Source organism: Otolemur garnettii, unplaced genomic scaffold (assembly GCF_000181295.1).
Source record: "Otolemur garnettii isolate 467f Iridium unplaced genomic scaffold, OtoGar3 scaffold00010, whole genome shotgun sequence".
NCBI classification, from domain to species: Eukaryota; Metazoa; Chordata; class Mammalia; order Primates; family Galagidae; genus Otolemur; species Otolemur garnettii.
The window spans coordinates 16,289,975-16,301,681 of NW_003852405.1; the positions used below are offsets into that span (position 1 = coordinate 16,289,975).

General features: G+C 43.7%; 1 protein-coding gene across 1 annotated transcript in view; it reads left to right on the forward strand.

Moving 5' to 3' along the window:
• The first annotated feature begins 7,424 nt into the window (after nucleotides 1-7,424).
• Nucleotides 7,425-11,707, forward strand: part of EVI5 (ecotropic viral integration site 5) — a 197,085-nt gene continuing 192,802 nt past the window's right edge. Inside the window, exon 1 of the mRNA XM_023509878.1 lies at nucleotides 7,425-7,646. The gene's annotated coding sequence lies outside the window, so the exon portion shown is untranslated. The remainder of the gene's footprint in view (nucleotides 7,647-11,707) is intronic.

Sequence of the window (11,707 nt, forward strand, 5' to 3'; positions counted from 1 at the left end):
AGCGAGTCTCCTGCCTCAGCCTCCCAAGTAGCTGGGACCACAGGTGCCTGCCACAACGCCTGGCTATTTTTTGGTTGCAGCCATCATTGTTGTTTGGCGGACCTGGGCTGGATTCGAACCCACAACCTTAGGCATATGTGGCTGGCGTCTTAGCCAATTGAGCCATGGGAATTAGTCGGCAGCTTCTCTTAAAGGTACTACCTAATAAATATATAAGGTGGAAGTGAAAGAGTGTTAAGTGGGTGGATCCCAGTGGCAGTGCCGTTGTAAACACTCCCTATGAGTCAGCTATAAATTCAATTCAAATCCCCAGTCTCCCTGACTTCTCTGCTTATCATGGTTACCACCAAGATGACTGCTGCCTTTAGAAACCACAATGCGAAACAGGTAAATGTCTAAAATGTTGTTTGATTTTACATGAAAACTTACATAAATATAACTACTGCAACAGAAAACATTTTGCTATTGATTTAGGAATTGTATACTTTGCTTAATCTTCAAAATACAGGGAAAGCTTGTTAACATTTCTTCAGTTTTATTTTAAGAATGTTATCACATTGAATTGTGGCCGTTTGAATGATGAACATGAATTTATGAAGTGTTAGGTTTAATTCCACACCTGCAAGAAAGGTATTTTAGTAACCGGCCTTTGTAATTTGACACTGTTTCTCTCCTTGCTGTAATTGGCTGTGGGTTATCTTTTCGTTGAATGTACATTCACAGAGGAGGCCTAGTGTGTTTGTATGGGCTGCAAATTTCTCATATGGAGAAAAAGATTAGCCAAGGAGAACAACTGACCACCATGGTATTTGCTCACAAACTCTATTGGTGGCAATGTTGATAGTTGCATGGCCTTTCAGAGATGATTTCAGCAATGTTGCTTCCCAATTGTGTTTAGGAGCACAAGTTTATAATAAAAGTTAAATTAATTTTACTGAAAAATAACACTTGTCTTAATTTTTTTTGTGTGTGTGTGTGTGTATGTGGGAACAGAGTACTACAGTTTGTACCTGGCTTTAATTAGACCATTTCACATGAAATAAAAACACATCTCTTGCCACTTCTATTACTGGGGACTCTTTATTTGCCTGATGAGGCCAGACAATTAATTAGCAGGTATTGAAGTAAGGATTTTTCTAATTTAGAATATTTTTAATTTATCTTTTTATTTTTGCACACTGGTACTTTGTGGCTTTGGAAAATAGCAGCAACAATAGCTACCATTTCTCAAATATTTGTTATATGCTTTGCATGCATTATTTTATTTTATTTATTTATTTAGAGACAGAATCTTACTATGTCACCTTCCGTAGAGTGCCATGGTGTCACAGATCAGAGCAACCTGAAACTCTTGAGCTTAAGTGATTCTCTTGCCTAAGCCTCCCACGTAGCTGGGACTACAGGTGCCTGCCACAATACCCAGCTATTTTTTGATTGTAGTTATCATTGCTGTTTGGCAGGCCCGGGCTGGATTCAAACCCGCCAGCTTTGGTGTATGTGGCTGGCACCCTATCTGCTGAGCTGTAAGTGCCTAGCTGCGTTATTTTATTTAATTATCACTTCAGTGCTTAAGTGGATATTATTATTGTTAGTCCAGCTCATGGATGAGAAGATTGGAGCTCCAAGGAATTAATCACATTTTTGGCAAGCACATTTGAAATTTTAAGTTACAGTCTAGTCACTTGCATTAATGTAGAAGTCACTAGTTCCGACATATTTGCATTGTTCTAGTGGGATTACTAATTGTACCAAATTTCATCTTGCTTTAAATCAGATATTTCATACTTGGGAGGCTGAGGCAAGAGAATCGCCTAAGCCCAAGAGCTGGAGGTTGCTGTGAGCTGTGATGCCACAGCACTCTACCAAGGGTGACAAAGTGAGACTCTGTCTCTAAAAAAAAAATAAAAATAAAAAAAATAAAACAGATATTTCAAAAGGTCAAGAAATGAATCAGCTTCTCCTTTTGGTGGGTGGAGTAGAAATTGGTATACTGTCGATGCCCTTTTTTTAGTGGAGCCATGTGGTCTCACTTTGCTCAGGCTGGTTTTGAACTCTTGACCCCAAGCAGTCCTCCCATCTTGGCTTCAAGAGTTCTAGGATTACAGGTGTGAGCCACCTTGCCTGGCCTGTGAACCTTCATTTTTCCAAAGCAGTTTTGAATATGAGCTGGGAGTTGAAATGGAGTGTTATTTCTCCCTTTTCTAGTATAGCACAAGAGAACTTTCCTATGGAAATGTTCCACTAGCTACAAGTGTTAACATTGAGTTCTTGAAAGGTTTGCGTGTGACCAAGAAACTGAAAATCTAAGTTCAAATGTAAATAGTCACATGCGGCTAGTGGCTCCCATGGTTGCTGTATTGAACAGTGTAATCCTAGAATGTAACTGAGATGCTCTATTTCTCTAAGGAAGCCCCAAATGCCAGCTACCCAGTGAGTCTGAATGCTCTGGTAAGTTCCTCCTCTGTACTTTGGGTTGTTTGTGCCTCTTAGAGGAATGTCTCCACTGCTTTCCTTTTATGTGAACAGTGGGGCTCACGTGGCTGTGTTAAACACCTTTGGCAGTCAAGAGCATGGTGTTCTGCCAGGTTTACAGGGGCTCCCCTCCCAGACAGTGACCCAAATCAATGCTAAGTGTGTGCAGGTATCAGGACATATAACATTTGAATTGCTAAATGAATTTACTGCTAATAAAACTGTCTCTGGGAAGGGTGTCACTGGCCACTGCATTGTGCATCCTGTATCTTCTGCTCCACTTACAGACTCTAGAGTGTGAACAGTAGAATGGCAGGCGCTGGGGCAGAGATGGTGCTGGTGTGGAATTCACACAGTGGAATTTCACTTATGCAAGTGCTCAAGCACTTAGGAGAGGTCAGAATTAGTTCTTTCTCTGGTTAGAATTAGCCATTTCAGTGAGATGCCAACGTGTAAACTCTTTCACCAAATAAATTGATGTGCTCAGGGCAAGTGAAAGGAAGGGGTACCAAAGATTAGTGTTGGAGCATCAGAGCTGATGACATAAGCTTCTCTATTCAGGTTTATTCACTTGAGATGCATCTTAGGCACTTAGCACAGCAGCAGTAAGTTTGTAGAAGTAATACATACCTACTTATAAATATTAAAAACATATAACATGTAAATATAATTTGCGCCATAAAATCAACATCAGGCTTTTTTTGTTTGTTTTTTTGGTTGAGACAGAGCCTCAAACTATCCCCCTGGGTAAAGTGCTGTGGCATCACAGCTCACAGCAACCTCCAACTCCTGGGCTCAAGTGAGTCTCCTGCCTCAGCCTCCCAAGTAGCTGGGACCACAGGCGCCTGCCACAACACCTGGCTATTTTTTTGGTTGCAGCCATCATTGTTGTTTTTGGCGGGCCCTGGCTGGATTTGAACCCGCCACCTTAGGCGTATGTATCTGGCACCTTAGCCACTTGAGCTATAGGCACCAAACCATCAGGCTTGTTATTAATCATTCATTCAAAATACACTGAACAGCTACTGTGCTTAAGACAAAATAAGGGGCATGATAGCACGCAGCTGTCACCCCAGCTACTCTAGAAGCTGAGGTGGGAGGATCTCCTGAGTCCTCCTGGGCAACATAAGTGAGATCCAGCTCAAAAAATAAAATAAAATCACAAATCTAAAATAAAAAGTATCGCTCCTTCCTTTTCTTTTTTTTTGTTTCTTTCTTTTTTTTTTGAGACAGAGTCTCACTCAGTCACCCTGGGTAGAGTGTCGTGGTGTCATAGCTTATAGCAACCTCAAACTCCTGGGCTGAAGTGATCCTCTTGCCTCAGTCTCCTAAGTAGCTGGGACTACAGACACCCACCACAACACCTGGCTAGTTTTTCTAACTTTAGTAGAGACAGGTTCTCACTCTTCCTCAGTCTGATTGCAAACTCTTGAGCTAAGGCAATTTACCTGCTTCAGCCTCCCAGAGTGCTAGGATTTAGGTGTGAGGCACTGCGCTCCATGCAAAGTATGGTTTCAATCATTGTGAAGCTCTTGATCTAGTAGGTGAGTAGTATACAGAATCAAAAAAATTACAAATTCAGAGGAGTGCTATAGGGCCTAGTGTTTAACCACTTCTGGAATTAGACTGTATTCAAAGCTCTGCCACCATTTTTTTTTTTTTTTTGTGGTATAAACTGAGACAAGTTATTGGTATTTACTAAGTTTCAGTTTCTTCATATGTAAGGGCTTATGATAATAATACTTATAGGATTAAAAGAATCAGTGTATGTATAGCCTTTGCCCAATACCCATCCACCATGATCACTGAACTGTGTTAACTATTATTTTTTTAAATGTTAACTTATTTTTATAGTTTTTAAGGTAAACTTTACATTCATTGAATTGCTAACTGTGCATCTCTTGACAAATGAATACACTTGTATAACTCACATCCCTATTAAGTTAAAGACCATTTTTATCACCCAGAAATTTCTCTCATATACTTTCCCAGTCAGTCTTCTGTCAGAGATAACCACTGTTATGTTTCACCACAGATTAGTTTTGTTTTTCCTAGAATTTCAAATAAATGGAATCATACAGTGTGCACTCTTTTGTGTTATTTATCTCCAAGTAGGCAATGCATTTACATGTTTTAAAATGAAAAGGTACAATTTTCAATCTCTTGGGCATGCAGTAAAATGTCTCCTTCCAGAGTGCTTCAGCCCAGGAGTTTGAGGCTACAATAGGCTAAGATTGGGTCACTGCACTTTAGCCTGGGTGACAGAGTGAGATCTGACTCTTAAAAAGGGGGGGAGGGGCAGGAGAGGTGGCTCATGTCTAATCCTAGCACTCTGAGAGGCTGGAGTGGGTAGATTGCAGGAGTTCTAGACCAACCTGAGCCAGAGACCTGGTCCCTAAAAATAGCTGGGTGTGGTGGGCACCTGTAGTCTCAGCTACTCAGTAGGCTGAAGCCAGAGGATCACTTGAGTCCAAGGTTTGAGATTGCTGTGAGTTATGACACCAAGGCACTCTACCAAGGGTGACAGAGTGTGACTGTCTCAAAAAAAAAAAAAAAATGGTCGGTGCCTGTGGCTCAAGGAGTAGGGCACCTGCCCCATATACTGGGGGTGGCGGGTTCAAGCCCAGTCTCGGCCAAAACTGCAAAAAAAACAAAGAAAAATAAACAAGTAAAAGAAATAATTAAAACATGGCTCAGCGCCTGTGGCTCAAAAAATAATTAAAACAAAGTCTCCTTCCCACCCTGTCCCCCAATCACCCAGTTTTCCTCTCTTAAAGGAGCCAGTATTATTAGTTTTATGTGGGCCCATCCCATAGCTTATCATTATTAATTCAGGGATGTACACAAGGCTTTTTGAGAACTCAGTTTTAAAGTTTACTGAAAGAATTCTGTGAAAGCCCAGCTAAAACAATATAAAATCAGTTTTAAAAATAACTGAAGTTCTTTCTAGACTCTGATTTCAAATGTCAGACTGTGACATTTTGCCTTTCTTTCTTCTTTTTTTTTTTTTGTTGCAGTTGTCATTGTTGTTTAGCTGGCCTGGGCTGGGCTGGGTTTGAACCTGCCAGCCTCAGTGTATGTGACTGGCACCATAACCACTGTGCTACAGGCCTGAGCCACATTTTGCCTTTTTATGACTTAGGTAACATTTGTGCCACATTTACTTCAAGTTCTAACATTGCCATTCATTGAATAAACATGCATTAGACAAACAGAAATGTGACCATGAACCAAGCAAAACCATGTCCTGGCCTTACAGAGCTAACAGTCTAGTGGGGGAAGCAAAAATTCACCAAAGTAATCTTAGAATTTCAGTTTCATGCAATGTGATAGGAGTAAGGGACCACAGGGGAGGGAGGTCAGAAGGTGCTTCTCAGAGGTGGAGGCTAGAGCTGAGGTCAGGATGAGGGTTAGAAGTTCCCAGGCACAGGCATGAGCAAAAGCTCTGTAGAGGGAGAAAGCTGGTAATTAGGAGCGAAGAAAAGAGGCCAGTGTGGCTGGAGCATGGGGAGCAGGATGGAATGTGGTCTGAGTCATGACAGGAGATGCAGAGGTGGGCAAGGTACCCATGTACCTTGTAGGGCCTGATCATGTAGGGCCTGGTTAGTTAGCAGGTTTGTTTAAGAGAAGAGGAAGCTACCAAGAATTTTATGCTGTCACAAGGTCACAATGTATTTTGAAAAAGTCACTCTGCCTGTTGTGTTCAGATTAGAGAGGGGATGTGAGTAACCAATTAGAAGAAGTTAATACTAGTAGCCCTACCCCACCCTCCACGTGCAGGAAGCTCAGTCTGGTAGTGGTGGAGAAGATAGAAGAGGAAGATTCAAGGAAAGTTTGGTAGATAAAATTTGCTGATAGATGGAATATAGCAGGGAAAGGTAGGTTATCAAGGATGTTGTCAGTTGCAATGAAATTGATAATTGAAATTGACTTTAAATAATGGCATGACCTAAAGTTATGCAAAACTCTACCTAATAAAGTAGGTAGATTTTAATCTATCTAATAAAGTTTCAAATTTCTAACGTTTTTTAGCTGAGGGGAGAGCATGGCCTTACTTTCTATTTCTTAATGTTGAAAAAAATGGAGAGCTTTTCTTTTTCTGAAATGCTTATTATAGTGGAACTCCTGGGGATTCTATCTTATGAATTTAAATTAGAAAATAACCAGGGATATCTAATTTCTAGACAAATAATTTTGGAGTTTTTTCGTGCTGAATAATTATCATTTTTGTCAGTTCTAAATGTATAATTAAAGTAATCTATATTGCCTTTATTTATTTTGCCTTCTTTTCCTGGGATAGGACAAGAATTAATAGGCTGTTTGTGTCCCAAACTAAGTACTTTCCTTCTAAGAATTTTTTTGGTTGATGTTGGCTGGTTGCCCGCCTGAATCTCACGTTTTGTGCCCATGTTCTGCCCACTGCCAGACTTTCATAAACCCAGCTTGTCGAGGCACGGAAGTGTACTTGACAATCACCAATGCCATTTACACGCTGATTATTGCTTTGGAGCGTGACCTAAGGCCACCTCTAGCGGGGAGCTCCGGGCGGCCTTCGGAAGTCTCGGAAGCCCAGAAGACCGCGCGTGGGTGGCAGTGTGAGGCCGGCAGCTCCCAGCGCGGGGTCGTTTCGGGCCCCCGAGGGGGTGTGTCTTCTGCAGCCTTAACGTGGAAGGGGCGGTTCAAATGACTGGGGAAGTCAGCGCTTTGCAGGGCAGAGGGCTAGCGCTGAGAAAGAGAGGCGGAGGAGAGAGAAGCATTTCCCCGCCCCCGCTGCCTCAGTCCAATCCCTTCGGCTTCTCCTTTTCTCGGCCGGGGCGGCCGGCCCCTAACCTGCTCGAACCCATCATGCGGTAGAGGCGGCCGCGTCTCTTTAAGGCCCCGCCGCGCCTGCGCCTTGGGCTTTCCTGACGCTGCCGGGCCGGACCCAGTAGGAGCCGGCGGGCGGGCGGGCAGGCTAGGGGTTGGGCGGTGGTCGAGACTGCTGCGGTGCCCGGAGTGGTTGGCGAGGGTCTGGAGGTGACCCTGAACTCTGGAGCGAGTGCGGTGCTCCTGAGACCGCGGCAAGGGCGTCCCGCGGAGCCGGGAGCGGGGCCGAGGCGCTGAGACGCGGCGGCGCGGCTGCCGGCTGGATGGGAAGTTAATGTTTACGGCGAAGTCCACCCAACGTTTCCAAGGTGAGGGGCGCCGCGCGGGCCGGGGGCCGGGGGCCGGGGGCGGGTGGGCCGTGCGTCCGGGTTCTGCGGCGCGCAGGGCTGGGCCGAGGCGCGGCGGGCGGGGGTCGCGGCAAGTTTGGCGGCGTGAGTGGGGCGGCTGCTCCGGGACCTGCCGGGGCCTAAGTTCCCTGCGCTCGCCTTCTCGCCTGCCGCCGCCGCCGCCCGTACCCTCGTCCAGTGGGCGCCAGAGGAGAAACTGAAGTCGCAGCTGCGTCTTCCCTGGGAGTCCCAGAGCGGCGGAGGGACGGAGCAGCTGAGGGGCACGTCCTCGTGAATCCGGTGGGAGAGACTGACCCTGCACCCGCGCCCTCGAGGCCCGAAGTCTGTTCTGATGACCGAAGGGGAGAGAACGCTAGTGCCCCTTACTTGCAAAGTTGCGGTTTTTATTTGGTCTCCGGGCTTGTGCGTGTGGCCGTGTGCCCCGGCTAGTGATGGGCAAGCCAGGTGTGCCGGGTCAAGGATGCACTTAGGAGCGTTTGTAGCCTTCACTGAATCACCTTATGACTAGCGGGGCAAGCCTCAAATTAACCGCAGGATTTCCGGTAGGTTGGATCGTGGGGTTAGTGTTTGCTTTAGAAAGGCTGTGATTTCTCTCTGGCTTGCTTTCCGTGTTTTGGCGTCTTAGATCTTGTCAGTTGGCCTCCTTTCATCGAAAAGTTAACCAAAACTTTTGGAATGGTTCCCTCACTTTGCTTCTACCATTGTTTAAAAGTGGTTTTGAAAAGCAGTATTTTCTTGCAACGGTATCTTTTCTTTGGGTTACAGTGTTGAATAATAAACTCCTTTCTTTGCTGAAAGAATGAATTCTAGGACTTCATGAAGTTAAAGAAAAGTGATCTGTTGGAAGTTTTTATCTTTGTTCTGGGCTGGTAAGTGTTGGTAGCTTTCTTTTTGTTTTCTAATTTTGTTAGCCAACTTTCATTTGGTGTTCCAGAAGCTGTCTTTTTATCCTAAAATGCTAGCTAGCCCTAATTCTGGGAACTTCATGTCAAAGAAATCTTAGAAAACTTACTGAAACATAAAATACAGAAAAAAAAAGTCCACTATCCTAAATGTGCAGGTAATGAATTTTTACTAAGTGAACCACCACAGATCAAGAAATAGAACATTACAAGTTGGAATACGTATGTAGGGAGTGGAATTGTTGGCTTTTGAGGTATATGAATGATAAAACATTTCCTCACAGTGGTTCTACCAATTAGCAGGGAATGATATTCCAGTTATCCCACATCCTTGCTGATGTCTGAAGTTTAAAAAATGTTTGCTTGGTGGGGCCTTGTGGCTGGCACCTGTAGTCCCAGCTACTTGGGAGGCTGAGGGAAGAGAATGGCTTAAGCTCAAGAGTTTGAGGTTGCTGTGAGCTGTGACACTATGGCACTCTACTGAGGGTGACATAATGAGACTCTTAACTAAAAAAAAAAAAAGAAAAAGAAAACCATTTTTTTTGGCTATTCGTAGCTCTTAACATTTCCATCTAAATTTTACAATCTGCTTGTCAGTTTCCACAAATACTGGAAGTGAAATTGAATCTGTACATCAGTTTGAGTAGACTGACTTAACAATATTTAATCTTTTAATTTATGAACACGGTATATTTCTCCACTTCGGTCTTTCTCTTGGCAGTGTTTTGTAGTTTTCTGTGTTGATGTCTTATACATCTTTTGTTATTAATTTTTATTATTATTATTTTTTATTTATTTTTTCAAGACAGAGTTTCACTCTGTTAGCCAGGCTGGAGTGCTATTCCGTTACCTTAGCCCACGGCAAACTCGGAGTCCTGGGTTCAAGCCATCCTCCTGGTAGCTGGGACTATAGGCACCAAGGTCCAGCTAATTTTTCTATTCCCTCTTGCTCTGGATGGTCTCATCCTTTTGAGCTCCAGGGATCCTTCTACCCTGGCCTCCCAGAGTGCTAGGATTATAGGTGTGAGCCACCTTGCACAGCATTGTAACTGAAATTTTAAAATGGGAATGCCCCTGAATTTTTTTGCTGTGGGATTATTTTAAACTAATCTAAGACATCATTTCATCAATAGATTCTAAATCTTTATTCTTAGTTATGCTTTTTTTTTGTAGAGACAGAGTCTCACTTTATCACCGTTGGTAGAGTGCCATGGTGTCACACAGCTCATAGCTACCTCCAACTCCTGGGCTTACCCCATTCTCCTGCCTCAGCCTCCCAGGTAGCTGGGATCACAGGCATCTGCCACAATGCCTGGCTATTTTTTGTTGCAGTTTGGACGAGGCTGAGTTTGAACCTGCCACTCTTGGTATATGGGGCCGGCACCCTACCCACTGAGCCACAGGCACCACCCTAAATCTTTATTCTTCATTCACAACCTAGTCCAAATTACGCCTTCTGTGTTCTAGGATTTCAACTAAGTTTTGCATAGCATTTTTTTGGGGGGCATGGTGTCTGCAAATGTCTAGAACCAATTAAAGAATTATAGAGTGTTTAGTACATTGGCAGTCATTATTGTAGGTTCTTTGAATACAAAGATTAAGATGCTGTCCCTACCCTTAAGGAGCAGATAGTAGAAATTCAAGAAATCCAAGAAAAGACCAACCTCTTCCACTTAAGAGAAGCACGAATGATGGAGATTGGTTTGGTAGTATGCAAAAGGGGCATCTAAATCAAACTAGGAGAAGGGGGACTAGATACAGGCCTGGCTTCCAGTGTTCTGAGAGCTGGGCAAAGGAAGCAGGCTGTGTGGGTGGCAGCTGTTAACTAAACATACTTCTGTTTAATCTCTTGGCTTTCAGCCTGGAGCCTTACTCTACTGTTCCTGAGTCTGGAGTCTCTCCAGGTTAGTGATTCCAGAGGATAAATTTATGAGAGGATAGAGAGGGTGCTGGAGAAGGGAACCTAGAGAGTTGGCTGTACCTTGTTCCCTTGTCTTCAGTGTCGTGTTTGTGCACCGCTGACCCTATACCTGAGGACTCCTAGGGTTCTGTGAGTTAGCCACAGCAGCTTGCTTCTTGATCATATTCCTTCTGCAGGCTGGAGGGTTCTGCTTCCTCTCCTGCTCCAGGGTTCTGTGAGTTAGCCACAGCAGCTTGCTTCTTGATCATATTCCTTCTGCAGGCTGGAGGGTTCTGCTTCCTCTCCTCTGCTTTTATTCCTCCATCTTTTTCCTTACATGGATGCCGTCTCTTCTCTTGGCTATCCGAGAATGCTAAAGATAGTTTCTTTAAGCATTCTTTTCCTTACTTAGGTTACATTTTTTTCAGTTCATGAAGCTCTCCTCGGATGACTAGTAGGTAATCCTTGGTTTCTGTACATTACTTAGAGTGAGTAACTGAAAGCTGACTGGAACCCTGAGCTTCTAAGTAGGGACTTACTGACTTCCAGTTTTACCCTGTAATTTAGAGTCTAAAGCAGTGGTTCTCAACTTCAGCTGTACGTTATAGTCACATGGAAAGCTTATAAAAACATATCTGTGCTGCTGCTACACCAAGTACATCAGAATCTCTGGGAACAGGACCCAGGTAAAGTCGTATTTTTAAAAAATTCAGCTTAGGCTACATGCAATAAAATGCACAGAATTTAAAAGTATAGTTTGATAATTTTTACCATGTTAACTAACACAAGCATACAGAAGCATACAGAGCGTGTCTGAAATCCTAGAAAATTCCTTTGTATCCCTTTTTTATCTGACTCCCTGTGCAGAGGTGACCACCATTCTGGTTTTTTTTTTTTTTTTTGAGACAGAATCTCACTATGTCGCCCTTGGTAGAGTGCCGTCGCGTCACAGTTCATAGCAACCTCAGACTCTTGGGCTCAAGTGATTCTCTTGCCTCAGCCTCCCAGGTAGCTAGGACTACAGGTGCTTGCCACAGCGCCTAACTATTTTTTGGTTGCAGTTGTAATTGTTGTTTAGCAGGCCTGGGCTGGGCTTAAACCGCCATTTTTGGTGTATATGGCTGGTGCCCTACTTACAGAGCCGAGGACGCTGAGCCCACCATTCTGATTTTTATCCCTATAGATTAGCATTAGTATTCTTTTTTTTTTTTTTTTTTTTT